The sequence below is a fragment of the Podarcis tiliguerta genome, assembly GCF_965153285.1.
Source record: "Podarcis tiliguerta genome assembly, chromosome: 6".
In the NCBI taxonomy this organism is placed as follows: domain Eukaryota; kingdom Metazoa; phylum Chordata; class Lepidosauria; order Squamata; family Lacertidae; genus Podarcis; species Podarcis tiliguerta.
The window spans coordinates 56,691,174-56,709,106 of NC_139539.1; positions in this window are offsets into that span (position 1 = coordinate 56,691,174).

The following is a 17,933-nucleotide window of genomic DNA, read 5'->3' on the forward strand; positions in this document are numbered from 1 at the left end:
CAGTGCTATGTTAAGGGGATGTATGGGAGCCATACATATCTAAAGAGTGGGGGCAGGTTTCCTCCCTTTTTAATTAAGCCTCATATTGCAGTTGTTTATCATGTCCCATAGACGTTAATGGGTACCATCAAGAACCACTTTCACTGTCTTTAGCTGCCAGGGTTCTGCCCTGCCCAGGCATAAGACCTGAGGCCTCTTCAAAGGAAAGCAAGGGTAGAAGGACCCTAAAGCAGATCCCACACAGCCAATGAACCAGAAGAGACTAATGGAGCCACATACCCCTGTCCCAGGATTGGACATCTGGCTGGCCACTGTGATAAAGGAGTGCTGGACAAGATGGGCTCTTCGACCAGATCCAGCAGGGCTTTTCTTATGAGAACCCAAGAATCCGAAACCACAGCATTCCCAACAAATTGCCATCTAACCTGTGCTTAAATATCTCCATCGCTTCCCAAGGCGGTCTGTTCCACTGTTGAACAGCTTCCTGTTGTTAGGAAATTGCTTCCAATGTTGAGCTTCCTTGCAGGTCCCACCCATTAGTCCTGCCATCTGGAGAATCAGAGAGCAAGTCTACTGTACCCTCCACGTGGCAGCCCTTCAGGTATCAGAAGACAGCTCTTAGCTGCCAGTTCCTTAGCTGTTGCTCAGCTGAAAAAATGCCCCCTGTTGAATGTCAAGTTTGGATCTCAGATCTCAGCTCTGAGATGCAACCTGTCAAGCATGTCTGCAAGTGATATAGATGCCACCCCATAACTCTGCCCCAAACAGCCCTTTGCTTTGCACAATCACTGCAAAGCATAAAAATGGGCTTCAAGGCTTTTTCTCTCTCCTTTAAAAGCAAAACAAAAACAAATTGCTCCCTCCAAGTTGGCATAATTTAGACAAGGTAAATGGTTATTGTCAAAAATAAAAATGCTTCCATAAATCTTCCCACTGGGGATCAAAAGCAGGGAATGTAGGAGCCTGGAAAATGGATGATATGACACTTCACCTACTCTGTTGTATTTATATTATCCTGCCCAACCAAAAGATTAAATTTTTTTTTTTTGGAAGGCTTATAATTTAAATGCCAAATTCCGTCATTTGCCCCTGATAAAATAAACATTTAAATATCTGTGTTCTGCTTCATTAAACTACCTCTTGAATGTATTGGAACATTTCTTTGTGTGCCTTGGATTCATAGCACTTTTTCTCTTTGCAGCGACAATATTTATTTCTGCTCCATTTTTTTAAAAAAAAATAGCATGAAAAGCAGAAAAAGCCCAAACTGGAGTTGCAGATCAGTGGTTGTTTAAATGTCCAACCTAGACAATTTAAGACACATAGTGATAATCTCTCTAAATCTACCTAGAGCATTCTAATTGAAACTGTTGGCTGGTTTTTAATAGACAAAATAATAAGAAGTTACTTAAATTCAAAACATATTTTCCTCAGTGGAAAAAAAAAGCAGTGGGATTTTTTCCCCCCTGCTGAAATGTCTGTCCTGTTTTTTATATTTCATTTTTGGATGTTTGTTGGATTGTTTGGCCAGGTATAATGGTCATATTAATCAAATGCGCTGTGATATTTAATACACTTTGGTAAAATATTTCAAGATCAGCAACTGGAAGATGTGGCAGAAGTGTAAAAAAAATTGTTTGATTCATAATCTGCTGGTTATATTAATGTTAAAATTTCAGACTGCCAGTTGTCAACAAAAAGGGGGAAATGATGGGGGACTCTCTCTTAAAGCAATCTTTGTTTTATAAAGTGTTCATATCAGATTTATGCTTTCTGGATATTGAGCTGTTGAAATCATCTGAAAACCCCTTTGGCCAAAACCACAGAAATCCAACCATTCTGCCATAATAAAGACATTATTATTTCCATAAAATCAATCAATTGGACACAAATGAGCATATTTCCCCCACAGGATCTGAGGAAGTCACAATGTCAAATTATTTGCAATATCTCACATTTTAGAGACAAATATGTTTTGTTTCAACAATGTTCTTTCCCCCACAGAAGAATGCCTGTCAGAAAAGAAACAAAACTTTAGATGCCCCAGCTATGAGAAATCTGCTTGTTGGTATTTACAAGATAGATCTATAGTTCAACATGTGAGATCTTTAAGAGAAACAGACATTATGGGTGATACCTATCGTCATGCCAACAAATGCAGTGGACCTTTTTCTTCCTTCCTTTCCCTCTCCCCTCCCCTGGAGTCCTCTGCACCCCTCCCAATCTTCTTCCCCCAACAAGCAGAAGTCTTTTGTGCATGTGAGCTGGCATTGCTGGATGTAGCCCTATGCAAGTTTCTCTCTAAGGATACGCAATGTATAATAAGGGATGTAGGGTGCTTTCAGATGGGTGCTTATTGCGGGATATTGTGGGATGCTCCTCAGGCATGCATATTTTTTGCAGCATCCATGTGGCATCATTGGTATAAAAATGTTAGTTTGCATTTTTCCTTTGGTGGAGAAAAATTAATAGATAAAAAAATCTGTTTTTTCTTATCAGGTTGTCTGTGGGAAGTGTAAACCTGAGTTACATTAGTAGCCCCACATGTTTTTTAAAGAACTAAAAAATATTAATATGGACACTGTGGGTGATACTCAACTAAGTCATAGCATAGAACAATCTATCTTAATGGTTGTACTCCAAGTATGGTTGGACAGTGTTCTCGAAGTTACCAACATGAGTTTGACCAAACTGCGGGAGGCAGAGTGCCTGGCATGCTCTGGTCCATGGGGTCATGAAGAGTCGGACACGACTAAACAACAACTTCTACATGCAGGCATACTATGTAGAAACTGGTCCATTGGGACAAATGGGGCACTGCCCCACCAACCTTGGTCTGTTCTCAACCACCTTCTCGTTCTCCTTAGTCTCAGTGCCGCTCTTGTTGAACTCAACAAGGAGGAGGATGGGGACAACCCTGGAATAAGTCGGTGCTGCCTGTGATTGGCACCATCTCCATCTACTATTGGTCTCACCTGCTTTCCGCCCCACTAGTCCCAATGGGTGACAGCCACTGCTACTTACTGCCAAGATATAGCCCCTCCAACACATTACTCAACAAAAGGTCATTATTTCACTCCGCCAACAAATAGGACAGCAGAAAGTAGGTACATGACTTTGTGTCAGGTCAGGTCAACCATGTATTTTCGTAGAAGTCGGGGAGTTCTGCTTCTGACTCACTATCTTGAACAGGCAAGAGAACTGGGTTGAAAATGCTTAATGGTCTTAGAGTAATAAATTCATGGGATAGTACAAGTATGTGGCTAGAAGGGACTGTGTTCTCCACTCCAATTCCCGAAATGGAAACCACACACCAGATGTAAACCATTCCTGCAGATGGTTGCCCAGCTTCCCCAGAGAATGAGATTCTACAAATTCTCTCAGTAACCCTTTTCATTGCCAGCTGTTCTTAAAGTTAGGAAAGTTTACTAATATTATTCAGCTGAAAATGCATAACTAAATCCCACTGCTACTTATCCACCCAAGTCTTTGGAGAACAAGTTCTTTATTTTTACACCTCCTTTGTGGTACATGTTAAGTACTTAGAAACAGTTATCACTTACAACTCTGTTAAACTCCCCCCCCCCCAGCAACACTTTCCCATATCTCTTCACTTATTAGAAAACATAACAGCAGCATACACTATTTCACACCCACTCTCTTGAGCAAGACAAAAGCTCAGGGCTAGACACAGAGCAGAAGTCATTCCACATTTATCCAAGGGACCAAACCAAATGGTACAACCAATGCCCTTATATGCAAGGGGTACTTTTAAACCAGTGGCGTAGCGTGGGTTGTCAGCACCCCGGGCAAGGCAAGTAATTTGCACCTCCTAACCCGTGGATTTGCGCCCCCTAACCTGTGGATTTGCGCCCCCTAACCCTAACCCTCAGGTGTTGCGCCCGGTGCACCCGGCCCCCCCTGCACCCCCCACGCTATGCCACTGTTTTAAACACATTGCCAATGTGGAGCCTACAATCTGGAGCAAGCCCTTAGCTCAAATGGTGAGGTGATTTAACCCTTTCTCTCCTCCACTATGGTCCCAATCCAAAACCTGCATTTTATATTGGGGAAAAACCTCCCATTCCGTTCAGTAGGAAGGTTCCCCCTCATGCAAATTGCAGGTAGGGGTGTGGCAATCTGGATTCGGATCATAACGGGAAGCAGTTAAAGCCCCTTAACTCTCTATGCCAGGTCCCCAATCCCAATCACCAGCCCCTGCCCCCTTTGCTGGCAAGTTGTGCTTAAAACAACAGCTCTGGACTTGAGTGCATATTATGCTGTCTTGTTATTCCCAAGTTTCCTCTAAATTCAAGAAAGGGTTATCCATCCTTGTCCTGACAAAGCAAAATGCAGGGAGAAAACAATTCCAATGCAAACCAGAGTTGAATTCATAATCTTTGAGGGTGTTGGCTGGTTTTTTTCTTTTGAGATCCATGCTCTTCTTGTTGACAGTTGGTGTACTTCTTGTGTATTTCCTGGGGGAGCACATGAATATGTGTTAAGCTGTGGGGGAGAAAGGCGCAACCTCTGCATTCTCCTCTGCCTGTAGATCATTGGAAAATCACTTTTGTTCTTCCAGGGAGCCAAGATCAGAGATCATCATCAGTAAGGAATTTTGTATATAGAGATTCTGCCAGCCTGAAAGTTAAAAGTTTAAGATTTTGAAAGGACATTTTAATGTCATCATTCTTTCAGTTTAGCTAATTTAACATTGGTTCAGTGGGGAATTTTCGCAGGCACATGTTAATATATACAACCTTATAAAAATCTCTAAACTCCAAAAAAATAATCAGGTCACACGAACAATAAAAGATGAGTAATATATTAAAAGCAGACTCCAAGAAAAATGTTCGTTCTTATGTACCGCAGGCTTAAATGTATTGATTCTTTACAGCTGTAAATGGATAGTTGCTTTGGGATGTTCCCACTGAGGTGTGCTTTTTACTGCCACTTTCTAGGGGGGGAAGAATGTGTAAATCAGAAATGCCCAAATTTTACCACAGAAATCTCTTTCTTTCTTTCTTTCTTTCTTTCTTTCTTTCTTTCTTTCTTTCTTTCTGGTCTGAGGGATCAGGCTTTTGAAGTGGAGCATCTTAACTTGACATTATAACTCCTATAGAAATTTGGGGCACAAGTGAGACCAGTGGGTGTTTTCCCTTTAACCACTGAATCCTTTCAACCCTGACATATGGTTTTATACAGGGCCTTTTTCCAGCAGGAATTTGCCAGAACTCAGTTCTGGAAACTATCAGGTGGGTGCCATTACCATTATAAGAGAATAAGGGAGGCATTCATGGTGAGTTCTGGCACCTCTTTTTCTAGAAAAATAGCACTAGTTTTATAGACTACTTTAGCAAACTTACCTCAGTCATATCTGGAGATTTGGGACTGTGAACTGTAGATTGAAAGAATGAATTATCATGATTAGGTAACATAAAACAGTTTGGTTCTCAGTGGAGATCTTTCATTACCTTCACTTGTCACCTATCCATGCACGGCAAGGAGCATAGCTCAATGGTAGAAGCCATGTTCTGCATGCAGAAGATTACAGGTGCAATCTCAGGCATCTCCAGGTAAAGATGGGAGACAGCCCAGCCACAAACCCTAGAGAACCACTGCCAATTAGTGCAGACAACACCAAGCTAGAGCGACTGATGGTCTGACTCGCTATATGGCTGCTTCCTATGTTCCAGGTTGAGGTGCCTCAAGAAAGTAGGCCAACTGGTGTGCAGTCTATGGCTACCCACATCCTGGGCACACGGTGCCCCTAATTTGGACCCACTTCCAAGTTTTCTTGCAAACAGTGACATCATTGTGAGATGGCAGGTTCTTGGGGCAATTCCTCACCAAATCAAGGAGCAAGCTGGGTAGCTGGGCAGGGCAGGGGTGTGAATGGCTGCAGTTCTAAAGCACACTCCCTTTGAACTTGCCCTGACTCTCTTTGTGACTTGTAGCACAGCCTCACCATTTGGAACCAGAGACTGCAAGCCTAGCAGTCAAGTTCCAGCGTGCCTGGCTGCAAACAACACAGCATCCTTCCAATGAGATCCTGGGTTGCTTCCTCAGCTCATTGGAGCCTAATTGGCTGCTGGGAATGGTGGGGCTTATAGTCAAAGCCCCGTTCCAACCTCCAGCTGCAAATGGAAATGATGCTCTGCACAGCCAAAGGAAAACTTGGAAGGCCTCATATTAGCAGTGCAGAGCTTCAGGTCCTAGCTTCAGGTCCTAGGATCCCTTGCTGCAAATGATGGGAGCTCCCCACCAGCTGTTCCCCCTTCCTCAGTTCTAACAGAAGGATTTGGGCAGGGGGAAGGAGAGACATTCACATCGAAATATCTAAATCAGTATGCTTGAGTCTTCCAATTTAACCCTTGAAGAGCTCAAATTACGGTATTTCTGAGGGAGGCTGGGATGAACAAAGTGTACCTTTGATTAGAGAGGGGGAAGAAGTTTGATTCAGTTCCCACTGCAAAGCAAATTGACTGAATTAGCATTTTCCGGAACTATATGCAAACTGAAACACAGCCAACTTTCCAAATTCGCACTTCTCCAGAATTTTGCAATGCAGTTCTCCAGGCCAGTGGTGTGTACAAAAATACATATACTAAGGTAAAGTGTGCATGTAAATGCATTTATTAGTGAAAAGAACACACCGAAATGCATTACAGAATGGAAAACTGCATTGCAAATATGTATATATCAGGCAAAACTGTATACAAAATGTGTATATTAGGAGAAAATCACACTGATGAATTTTCATGAGGACTCCCCCCCCCCAAAAAAAAACACCCAATAATATTCCAACTGATGTGGAAATGTGGAAAACTCAATCTAAGGCTGTAAAAAAAATGAAAAACCCCAAAGTGATATTTTTGCTTATCCCCATCTCTAGCTCTGATTTTGAAAACAAGGCCTATCATCTTCAAAAACTTGCTTTTGGCTGCAATCTTCCAAAATTCTTGTTAAATGAAGACTCTTTCCTGGGATTACAAGATGGAAGGTCCCTGTTTCCCCTGTTACAAATCGAGGAAGTTCTAAGGCACATATTATAATAGACATGATTTCTGATCATTTCTGAAATCTGTTAAGAAGAAGAGGGTAAGATAATTCTGCTTTCTTGCTGGCAACCTTACAGTTGGGTTTATCTGTCTGTATTTTCTAGCCAGAAGGATTATAAATGGAACCAGTATTTCATTTGCACTGGGACCTAGAAAAAGCAGCAGCAGCAGCACCACCACCCTGCAGTGCTCAACAAACATGTCCATGAATTATAAAATGTAAACTCTATGCCTAATACGCATGCACTCATGCATGCAAAGCTCTGTCACTTAATGTAAATCTGAAATGTAAATCTATTATTGAAAAAGAGTGCTTGATCAAACAACGAAGCATTCCCGTGCCTGCAAAGATCCTCGAAAGAGATGTAATCCTTCCAAGGCCCCCATCCTACTGCCTTGCAAAGGACCACCTCCATTATGCATCTTGGGCTCTGTATGGTCCCAGTCAGCCACTAGGATAATCAAGAACAGCCCTACTAAAGTGTCATTTGTTTGTTAAGTGAGATCAATGAGAGCACTGAGCACAGCCTCTCTCACCCCTTTATGACCCAAGTTTTTTGGGACCCTAGTTGTCTGTGAGACAACAATCCTTAAATATAAATTGAGACTACAGTATCTCCACTTTTGCTGGATGGATGTTGAGCTTGACTAGATTCAGGGAAACATGAGCAGAACAATGGACACCTCCTTGGTCTACCCAAGAAGAACAGGGCCATGCTAACTGTTCTCCTGCAGTGGTTTTTTGTCAAAAGCAAGGATGGGGAACCTATGGCTTTCTAGTTGTTACTGAACTACAACTCCCATCCTTCCTGAACATTGACCTGTCTGGGGCTGGGAGGATTTGGAGTCTAATAGCGTCTGTTGGGCCACATCCTGTTGCTACTTTAGTCATTGTTTCTGAGATATCTCCATAATTGTGAGAATCCTCAGCATTTTTAAAAAAATCAAAAAATCCTACTCACTGTCATTGTTTGCCCCACCTGCTTCAGCATTATTTATTTTCCTTCTAATGGCTGTGCTATTGTTTTCAATAGCTGGTCACATGGGTGAGCACATCCAATGGAGGATCATGTTGTAAACAGGATGACATCACAACTTTCGGTAGCTAAACCATGTGCTGACATCACTGACAACAAACAAAACCAAATGAGGGCAGTCCTTTCTGAACAGCTGGATACTTTCAAACGCTTTGGAAGCAATGACTGAAAATTTGCCCAAGCAAACGTGCTCTCTCTCTCTCTCTCTCTCTCTGCATGTTGCTGAAAATGTTCAAAAACAACGTGGGAACACAGTTTACTTAGTCAATAGAATCTGAGGACCTCTGCATAGATATACAAAAAAACTGATTCTTAAACAACTTGATACAAGTATTGATTCAATAAGTGAATATTAGGAAGTTTCTCATCAAAATGTAAGCAAAATCTCCATCTCAAGTCAGAGGGTAACCAGGAACAGTTTGATCCTTAACCTACTGAATTCACCAAAGACCCACAGGCTGCTTGCTGACTTTTAGCTTGCAGAAATGATGTTGCAAACTGCTTAACAATTACGTTGCTCTGCAGTGAGACAATGTGAATACCATTCCCAGTGATCTTTCCAAGCTACCATCCTGGCTGTTTCCTGTTTTCTCAGATTTACTAAGGGGCCGCCTTCCAGCCTGAAGTTGTAGAAAGCAACCAACTTGATCCACAGTCTCCGACACCTTTCAACTCTGAACATCCACCAGTCTAGCTTCTACCTGGGTATGTTTGTAATGCAGTAAAACACCGGTCCCTTGTTTGGCAACATTCCAGCCTTTTTCCTATCCTCAACCATTGAAAGAAATATTACACTTTCACTTAACGGATGCCCTACAAGTCATACACAAGTTAAATGGAAATGTAAGGTATATGAACTCCCAGCTGTCTGGACGTTTTCTGGGATGAAAGGGTAAAGAAACAAGTCATTTATTAGCAAGTGGAATTCTTTCTACTTTTCTTTGAAAAGCAAAACGATTCTTTTTCTGGTAAATTATGTCATTAGAACTGGCATCTCCTCTTACCAGGCAAAGTTCAGTGGTGTCATGAACTTGTTTTCATTGTTTTTCCTTTCAAGTCACCATTCCAGCTGAATCTCTCCAGGAACATTGTTTGTGTGGTTTCATTTAGGACACCTCTGGAATGATTATGGGGAAGGGGGGAGACGAGAGAGAGAATTCAGCCATTGACTTCAACTGTGAGCAGAAGTAAACCCTTTCATGCTGCTTCCAGTGGAGCTATCTTTGAATTTTTAGCAGTGGATGATCTTGCCTAAAAGCACATGGTCAAAAGTACTAGAGATCTGGTTATTCAGAATTAACATGTGGCACCACAATGTGGAACTTTTCTTAGGAGTGTTATGCCACCAGAAAACAGGCTTCCCACATCTACAAATGGTTTCAACAGTGGATTGCTGTGGGTTTCTATCAAAGCTTGTCTTTAAAAGGGAGAGCGTGGTGGGAAAGATCTAATTGTTTGCTGGCTGTTTAATCTGGTTTAATTGTTATAGCTGCTGTGTTTCCTACTCCTTTTAGTTGAGGGATTTGCCAATATATTTTGCCAGTGGTACCTCGGTTTAAGAACAGCCCTGTTTACGAACTATTCGGTTTACAAACTCTGCAAAACCGGAAGTAGTGTCCCGGTTAGCGAATTTTACCCCGGTCTATGAATGGAATCCAAACGGTGGAAGGGCACCGGCAGCAAGAGGCCTCATTAGGGAAAGCATACCTCGGTTTAAGAATGGCTTTGGTTTAAGAACGAACTTTAGGGAATGCATTAAATTCGTAACTGAGGTACCACTGTAATTTTATCTTTGTTTTAAGTGTTTTTATTGTAAATTATGTTTTGTATTTAATTGCTATTCCATTTTGCACATACCACTGTGAGATTCTAGCGAGACTCTGGGTCCTAAAGTATTGTTTCCAGAAGAAAGGTGGTTGGATAGAACTTGCAGTTTACAAGAGTGAGTGTGCCAGGAAGAGCACACACAAGGGTGGGTAACCTGTGGTTCGCCCAAATGTGGATGGACTCTGACTCCCATCAACCTCTGCCAGCACAGCCAGTGGCTGGAGATGTGTTATTAATTTATTTCATTTTAAAAAAAACACACTGCTTGATTGTAAGCAACCTCAAAGAAGTTAACAAAAAGATAAGACAATAAAAGTGAGCAAAATTCAAAACCATACTTTAAAACATAAAAGAGTTAAATACAATAAGAGATTAAAATTACCTCAACTTTCTAAGCTGGTAATTGAATTCCAGCAACATCTGGAGAGTCACAGGTTCCCCATCAAGTCAAAGAAATGTCACAGTTTGCACAATTTGATTTGTAGCAGTCATTGTTTTCCGTGAAAAACCTAGAATTTAGTTTTGAGTTTCTCAGATTCTCTGGGTTGTATTCAATGCAAGTTCTACTCAAAGTAGTCCTGGTCAAATTAATAGGCATGACTAACTTGAACCCATTAATTTCAGTGAACCAAGTTTGAGTAGAACCTAGATTCATGCAACCTTTTGTTTTTGAAATGATGAACATGGTATGAAAAGTGTTTTTGACAGAAGATTGAATTGCTCTTAAAAAAAAGAAAAGAACTGTTTTTGTTATTAGATCTTTTCTCTTGTGCTCCATGCCCTTTCTCCCTCATCTTTATTTATGAGTGTAACAGAGGTGTCCGTGATTTCCCTGATGGTGAAAATCATGGGTCCCAGTGGGCTGCTCTTTCTTAACTAAATATACGCTAGTAAATAAATTCATTGCCACAGTTTCATAACTCTCCTTTGGGAGGATTGAAATAAGCTTCGGCAGAAGGAAATCAGGAAAACAAATGAGTTTATTTTGGGAGGTGCTGATTGCAGTTACTAGAATAAAGTGAGAGAAAACAATCATTATTTGCTAATGTAAAACCTGATGATGTATTTCTTAGTAAAGCAAAAGAAGAGCAGATAAGGAATACTATGGAAGGATCAAAACAATTTTGATTGCTTAATTTCATAGTTTGGGAATGACGCAAACATAAACCATATTTGAAATGTGGCCACACAAGAACTCCTTCCAACAATCCATAGCAGGGAATGGTTCAGCTTTTGATGACTCTCCTGATGATTCTTACAGCAAAAATAATGAGACTAGATTATTATTATTATTACAGTCATACCTTGGAAGTTGAATGCCTTGTGAGTTGAACGTTTTGGCTCCCAAATGCCGCAAACCTGAAAGTGAGTGTTGTGGTTTGTGAAAGTTCTTTGGAACCTGAATGGCCGACGTGGGTTCCACAGCTTCCGATTGGCTGAAGGAGCTTCCTACAGCTAATCGGAAGCCGCGCCTTGGTTTCTGAATGTTTTGGAATTCAAATGCACTTCCAGAACGGATTCTGTTCAACTTCTGAGGTACGACTGTATTATTATTAAGATAATAGACAGAAATGGATGGATATGTATTTAGTTTAACATTGAAGCTGGTCCTCTCTTTTGATAAAGAAAACAATGCAGATGCATAGAGTTCCTAAATAATTTAAACATTACTTAGGATCACTACAAATCCATTTTCCCCAATACAGTGTGTTTTTTTATGCTATGTTTACCAGTATATGCATTTGTATACACAGTTCACTCCAGCATATGCATTTTTGGTACATTATGTGACTGGAGAAATTTTGCATTGCAAAATTTGGGGGCGTGCGAATTCTGACAGATGGCTGTGTTTCACTTCATGCATTGTTTCAGAAAGTGTAAATTAAATAGGTTTACCTTTAAATCCAAACTGCATCAGATTTGCCTCCCATCCCTACTGTCAAGGACCCAGTGCTTTCATACCTATCACATGGGACTGAAATGGTGTGTAAAAGTAACTCAGAGGCCCTTATAGAGATGGGACTCAGGAAGATCCTTTGTAAGGACCCTTCTTTCCACGTCCCCCCTGCCACTTTCAAAACCACATAATTCACAGCTGTAAAAACCTTGGTCCCAGTGGAAAGTTGGAACCGAAGACCTTTGTGTGGAAGAGCTGATTTTTAATTAGAATTGAAAATAGCATCCAGCTTCCTGCAATACTTCGTGTTTAAAATACAGGGAAATAAAAATAGACATTTGCAGGGCTCAGAATAGGCCTTGTTGCCCCTCAAGTCCATTTCCTTGTCCCGTTGTGATAACCTGTCAGTCTTGGGCCAGCACTTCCTCTCCCTTGCTTATCTATTGGGAGACTGTCTACCTCTGACTGTCTGAGTGACCAGCCTATAGATATATCAGCAGTCCCTAAATAAAAGAACATTGTGTTCTAATTTTTCATTTTCCCAGTTGCTGTTTTTTACAGAGATCATGTTTTCTATTTTATGTTTTATCTCCTATCTCCCGACAATTAGAGAAAGCTGCCTATTGTTAGCAATCTCTGAACACCTTGCTAAAGCTACCAGCAAGTGCCCTGTTACAACATTTTGCCATCCTCCGAATCTATGCAAACTATTAGCCAGAACTGTATTGGAGTCATCCAGCAGCAATCCTGATAATTCCAAACACTGTTTATATCCTGGAATGCAAAAGAAAAAAGAAAAAAAGCCACTCCTGGAATGTCATATGCAGTATGTAGGATAAAACAACAGCCCTACATACAAACACATTTTAGAAGCTACCAAATTGGTGATTTTGACAAGAAAAGTGGAGCAACCTGTTGCTAAGTGTTTAATTCTGAGTACTACAACCTTTCAGAGTTTGCCACAGAGATGCCAACAAATCCAACAATGTGAGCAAAAAGGGAGAACTTCTGGGTGTACATGGTGGACACGTTAAGTTTGCATGGCCTCAGAGGATAATACCAGTATCACTTAAGCCAATGAAGGTCTTCAGTGAATGAAGACCAATCCCCTTGGAAACTGCATAATTTCTATCATAACAAGTGATGAAGATGGAAGCCAAAATGTTTGCCTTAAGAATTTAAAATTTATGTTTCGTTAGTCTCTCTCACACACATGCACACACAAAAATACCGCTCAACTTGTTTTCTAGAGTTAGATTCTGCAGTGTTTGTTCAGTTATATTAGAGCATAAAATAGATTGAAAAAGAACACCTCTACTGAGGTGAAACATCTATAGAATTTTGGGGGGAAGTTAGAAGAATTTTCATATGCTTAGCAGCGTGTGTGACAGGACTCACTGGTGCAGAATGCCATCACCAATGTTGCTTCCCATGACAGCCATTTTGTGCTGTCACCCACAGTTTTTAAAATCAAGATATGAGTACCTGCACCTCAATTTTTTAAAGCAATTTTTTATACTTCTTTTGGCACTGGGAGAAGCACATACCTCTCATCCACATTCTGGCCAAAGAAAACACCAATGCTTTTAACACATGGAACTCCATATATCCTGCTAAAGCCCACAAACAGTCACCAAATTCATCATCTTTGCCCTTCTTTTTTTGCAGCCATTGTCGACAACAGGGACAATGCTAGATGACACTGCATATGTAGGTCCTGGGACTTTGAAGAAGTGGCAGCCAAGATGAGCAAAAACACTTTGCAACAGCCCATTAAAACAGTGGCAAACAATTTCCTTAGTCTGAGGAAGAGAGGAAAATTTGGATGAGGAAATTAGTAGCTACTACCAACATCGCAAACATGTACAAGTCAGTTGCCAGATACCAGGGAAGGAAGTTGGCTTCATCTTTTCCAAGAAGCAAATATTTTAATTGGCTGATACTCTTCAGTTGCAAATAATGTTTCCAGGGCTCTTGGCTGTAGCTACCAATGAATTCACCAATCATATCACTAATCCTACATGTAAACATCCAAGAAATGAGCAGTGTTGCTGTTGGGTAACCCTAGAACAAATAAAATGAACTTCAGTTCAGCATATTGTCTTAAGACTTGTGAAGTGTATTCCATGGTCTTAGGGGTTTTTCCCCCTCTAGGAAATGAATAAGTAATTAAAATAACCTGAAAAGAACAGAATCCCCATGTCCATTCAGGTCTCTCTCAGGTTGCCAGCAAGGCAGTATTTCTAGCAATAGCTCTATGATGTGGACAGCTGTGCCCTATAAACCAGTCTGGAAATATTTTTATTGCAGTTCCTTCGGGCTGTAACTACATAATGTCCATTAGACTGTGTTGAGACATTTACTTTTTTAAATTAGATTTTATAGACTTGAAATGGATGACAAGGTATTTTTTACAGCATCTACAAGTCTCCTTCTTCTGAAAGGTTCAGAAGGCCTTCCATGACTCCTTCAACCAATGCAGGGGTTTATTTACGTGCATAATGCCATTTGCACAACATTATGTACTTCTTTAGCTCACACAGTTATGGATTGGGATTGGGTGTATTTGAGAGGTCAGCTCCAGCTATTGAGCCATCCATGTATTGTACTAGTTTATATCTGGAGTGGAAAATCTTGGGCCACATTCACACCATACATTTCAAGCATTATAATACCACTGTAAACAGTTGTGGCTTCCTTCAAAGAATTATGGGAGACGTACTGAGAACTATTTGAAAACCTGTATTTCCCTCACAGAATGGTTTAATAATCAAACTCTTGGAATTGTTGCTTAGTGAGGGGACTAGGGGTCTACTAACAACTGTCAGCCCCCTTAACAAACAACAGCTCCCAGAATTCTTTGTTTAAAGTGGCATTATACTGTTTTTAAACGTAGGGTATGAATGTGGTCTTGGAAACCATGTACAATGGGAAGAGAAAGGCCTAAAGAAAACATATGCCTTGGTTTGTGCAAAATGCCCTTAGCGCCACACTAGACAATACAATAATTGGTGTAAGGTTGCATTTTATTTAAATATAATAATGAAGAACTTGCACCAATCTCACATAACAAGTCTGAGCAGCTGTAGCCTGTATAGATGGATAAACATCTCCTGCCTGCTGCTAGGGGCCAAATTACTCCAGATCAATTGCATCAGCCAAGCTGGCATGATGGGAGACAAATGGTGTTTTCCTGTAGAGGGAAGCCAAGGGTGTATGACTTGACCAGTGCCAGCCACCCCAACTGATCGTCATTCAGTCAACCACAGGAGGTGGTTAGAGTAGTGCTCTCCACCCAGCATGCCTCAGGGTGCTGACCAGCTGAAAGGCACTTACTTGCCCACAATAAATGCCAAAAGAACCAAGCAACTAAATCAAACCCAAACCCACTGTAAGACAATCGAATTAAGAGCAATGTGAAGAAGGTGAAAAAGTGCACCCAGAGACCAATCAGTATTCACCCCCCAAAATCCCTCCTTAGCCCCAAGCACCAACTGGCAAAGGGCGGGATGCTTTGGGAGGCATGCTTTATAGACAACCTGCTCCCCTGAGCTTATTGGCCAGTTCAGGCCATGTGGAGGAGACTCTCACCCAGGTGAAGGGTCCAGGTTTACATAGGTGCAGGGGAAGGAGTACAAGGAGGAAGGGAGTAAAATGAACCAAGAGAGGATCCCAGAGTCCAGAGCTCATGCTGTCATGATATGGTGTGTTGAACATGAACTGAATAACAACCTGAAGTTTCATGGCTTGTTTCCAGAGTTATGATGGAAGGAAACTGGCCTTATTTACCATGACCCATGTGACCTTCGTTCCACACCCACTACCTGATAAGAAGTCCTGGCTTTAGCTTTGGATTTTTCAGCCACGATGGCAGTTATCCCACTGCACTTAAAATAAAGTCTTGTTTTGCAGGAAGGAGGAAGCGATTGATCTCTTAATGCCGGAAGTAGTTGCCACATTTAGATGCACTTGGAACACAAATGTTCCTTTAGAAAGCTGAAAGGCCTGGGCAAGCAAAAAATGGCATGTGATCCTTCCAACCTCCATGAATGGGAACCCAGGAATGGATGATCATACAGTCAAGGATTTCTTAATGGGTCCCCGTTATCTAAACAGGTTGCATAAATCATTGGCAGCATACCATTTCCTATGCTAGCGATTAATAGGACCAAAACGGAGATAACTGTCTGGAGCCATCATACATTTATTATAACTTCCTTCCTCTTGCAACACCCTCTCAGCAGTACAGAGCGATGCAGAAATGTGCACGTCCATTCAAGTCCTACCTGTTGTACTTGAGAAGATTCAAAGAGCGAGGGCTATTCAGGTCATTTCAAGATCAGGACTTTCTGAGACCAGCTGAAGTTCCTCAAAATGAGGTTTTCTGTTTTGCTTTGTTTTTGTTTGACTGGAGGCGGCTACTATTAACAAGTGATTGACACTGGGTTGTATCGTGCACACCTGCTGTTTTAAAACACCTATAAAGGGTTGGCAGGCATGCAGGTGCAATACTGCAGTGGAGGGGCCTAGCTTTGAAATGCTATATGCTACTTATAAAAGAGGAATATGGCACAGAGTGCTGCCATGTCTTCCTTGAATGCTTCCTTTGGCAAATCTGGCACTTAGGACCAAATTAGGGCGGGCTGCACTCTCAGCGACATTTAGGTTGGCTTGGCCATGTCCACAGTATTTGTATCTACAGCCACAGCAGGCGCTGTAACTCTCCGACAGTTAGACTTAACCCCAAAGGTGCACTCTTCCATTGTCTCCCAAGATAGACGGAGACCAACAAATGATACAAGATCATGTTACTCTGTAGACCAAGATCACATGCTGGATAAAGCATCTCAGATCTGCTTGAACAGTTGCAGTTTCTTGTTTTTTAAGTGGGGTGGTAGTGGGTTAAGTTCATGAGTTTAATTTCTGCTTCAGCGCATGGGTGGCATAGGAAACTGGGAAGCTGAGTGAAAAACAATATCTAACCTTGTTCATGCAATGGAAGAATGTGTGGTGTGCAGAAGGGGTATATTTTACTGGCAGGTCTAAAGTCAATCTCTCACTTTGCTGGGCATATTTGGCTGTTTCTTTCTGGCAGCGTGCCAGCCCGATGCATTTGAAATATATTTATGTTAAATAGGAATGCAGAAAGAAAATGCTGGGGTGTGTCAGGGTGTAATGGTTGCAACCCTGGAGGCCAACATTTTAATTTAAAGCTTGAAAGGGCAATGTGCTGCACTTAGTTAATCCATAAGAACTTCCTTATTTTTCTTTCCTCACAGGTCTCCACTCAGTTTTGACATTCAGCCCAAAAATCCAAGAACTCCCAGGACTGAGTGCTGAGAAATGGCTTCCAAGGATTTAATATTCTTTGTCTTCTGATGCTTCCCCTGATAATCCAAAAGGATATATAAATAGAGAAAATGGTAGGTAAATGCTCCAGCAGCCAAATTGTATTCCCACTGCTAAAACCTAAACTGTTTATAAAATAAATTCTCGATTTGATAATGAATCTAGTGAGATCATTTTTATGGAATTTTGTCCATATACTCTTATGATGCATATACCTTCGCTTTTCCAAATACAATGAATGAAGTGTCATAAAGCATATGCATCACAGCCTCATTCTTCTGAATGAATTGGGAGAGACTGATGTTAGATTCCTGCATGTTGCAAATATTAATGTGGAGAAAGGGCAGGGAAACACAGGACGTGATGGCATCAGATCATACATTTCCACTGTGACGTGCTATAGGAGAGATGGTAGGGGGTATATCACAGTCAGCTGTTTTTGGCAGAAACCCAGCATTCCTTATCATGTTTGGTTGTGCCCAGAAATGCAGCATATTATGAAGCATTTTGGCATTTAGTGGATCAGCGGAATGCAGTAAAATCTCAGGTTTCATCAGATGGGGCTATTCAGAGCACAACTGAGGAGAATCAAGAAGATATGGGTTCTCGTGACATCATCCTATCTAACACTGAGGGGGAGGATGCAGTCAGGTGCCACAATGGCAGGCCTTTAAGGCTAGCCAATGATGCATGGTACAGACCAGTTCACGGGTTGAGGCAGCACTTGGAATCAAGAATGGAATTGTTCATGTAAGGTAGACA